We start from the raw sequence: 2,485 nt of genomic DNA on the forward strand, positions 1-2,485 counted from the left end.
CATGCGCCATGTTGTCTAAGAGGAGGTTCGTAGTTGGATGTTCTTATGTAAGTGCGCGGGATTGCTGTCACTGATTTACTTCTCCCAGGCAGGGTCTGTTTAGACTTCGAGGAAACGCCTCGAGATATTCATTTATCACCAGGTACTCTATACAGAGTAGCGTACTGCTAGACTTCATTTGAGGGGTTTTTTCTTTCTGTAGGCCTATTCAAGGAATCAAAGTGATAAGGTATCCTACTACCCTACTCTACTCAGACTCAACACGATGTTATAGCTGTGTTATTACACATGATGACTTGACCTTGAATCACCTTGCTTTTGCCTTTTCTAATAAATACAGTACTGCAAAGTTGATGGTGAAGCTAGAGACACTTTCAGCAGCAGTAGGCTACTGGTAAGTTCCACTGGTGAGATAACCAGATGAGAGGAGCCTTCTCCACCCTTTACCACAACCTTCTCATTAAGGCCAACACAAACTTCAGATGAGCGCCAGTCACATCATGAATGTGTACCAAGCCTTAAATCATCTGGCAGATGATTAGTGAGGAGGATAATGACAGCCTCTCCAGCACTGCAGCGTAGGATGATTGTTGCTGATGCAAGGAAATTGCTGTTATGTTATGGAACTTCTCGCTGACAGAGGGATCCTCACTGCTTCATCACTAGGCACTGAGTCAGAGTTGTATATGGTATAGCCATTCCCCCATCCACATGTTCAAGCCCACATGTTAGAGATGATTGAGTGTTTTCCTAGCAGGTTGGCATTTATTGAGATGACTCATGTACTCGATGGAGAAAGCTCTGCAGAGTGGTCACAAGCAGGCACAGCCACAAAGTAAAAAAATCAGTTTTTAAACCTAACCTTAACCCTATCCTTAACCACACTGCTAATGCTAATGCCTAACCCTAACCTTAAGTTAAGACCAAAAAGCAGATTTTAGTTTTGATGAATTTTTACAATACAGACAATTTTGACTTTGCAGCTGGTCCATCTCAGCAGGAACTGCTCAGCTCTGCCTCCAGGGCAAGACTCATGACAATAAACGTCAACCTGCGTTTTCCTCCACAGCCAGAGTGGGGCCAAAGCCTGAGCATAGCAACTAGACTACTGATCAGCACCACTCTGTGGTGAAGAGCATGGACGCTGGGCAAAGCAATCAACTGCTGCTATCTGAGGAGGACTATCCCAGAAGAATATTGATGACATTACTGATGCATATTGTACTAGATTCTCCACAGGCCAATTTGATGTACTATATGAGTATTGTTGGCTATCGTTCCCTTTTCTCTTCAGGATGCTGAATGACAAAATAGTTGAAGACATGGCAATTTGTTTTATAATTCCTAATTAAGATAGTTGATCAGTCAAATAATATATCACACAAATGTACAGACTACAATTGCACTGTAGGGCCACATGCCACACATGCGATGGTGTGAGTGTCTGAATCAACCAGTAGATGGTAGAAGCGGTCTGTTCAAATGGTTTCAAGCCCTACTGTATTTGACCTACAGGACTAGGCGTTACTCTATGCTGCAGTGCTCATTAAACAATGGAGTTTCATCACTCCATTGTCGATATAGTCCCAAAATGTTTTGCATGTCAGCAATCAAGTTTTCAAGATATGTAAGTTTCAAAATACAGAAATCTGACCCGCATGATGGAAAATGCGGAGAATGGAGTTTTCCTTTAAATCCACTGAACCTGTTCTATATGGAAGACAAGATCAGCAGAACCGTCACATCTATGCTGAACAGAAATATAAACGCAATATGTAAAGTGTTGGTCCCATGTTTCATGAGCTGAAATAAAAGATCCCAGAAGTTTTCCATATGCACAAAAAGCTTATTTCTCTCAAATGTTGTGCACAAATTTGTTTACATCCCTGTTAGTGAGCATTTCTCATTTGCCAAGATAATCCATCCACCTGACCGGTGTGGCATATCAAGAAATTCATTAAATGGCATGATCATTACACAGGTGCAACTTGTGCTGGGGACAATAAAAGGCCACTCTAAAATGTGCAGTTTTGTCACACAACACAATGCCACAGATATCTCAAGTTTTGAGGGAGCATGCAATCGGCATGCTTACTGCAGGAATGTCCATCAGAGCTGTAGCCAGATAATTAACTGTTCATTTCTCTACCATAAGCCGCCTCCAACGTTGTTTGAGAGAATTTGGCAGTACGTCCAACCGGCCTCACAACCGCAGACCACGTGTAACCACGCCAGCCCAGGACCTCCACATCCGGCTTCTTCACCTGCGGGATCGTCTGAGAACAGCTACCCGGACAGCTGATGAAACTGAGGAGTGTTCCTGTCTGTAATAAAGCCGTTTTGTGGGGAAAAACTCATTCTGATTGGCAGGGCCTGGCTCCCCAGTGGGTGGGCCTATGCCCTCCCAGGCCCACCCATGGCTGCGCCCCTGCCCAGTCGTGAAATCCATAGATTTAATGAATTTGCGTGTTGCGTTTATATTTTT

This window comes from Coregonus lavaretus (genome assembly GCF_964263955.1).
Source record: "Coregonus lavaretus genome assembly, chromosome: 1".
Lineage (NCBI taxonomy): Eukaryota > Metazoa > Chordata > Actinopteri > Salmoniformes > Salmonidae > Coregonus > Coregonus lavaretus.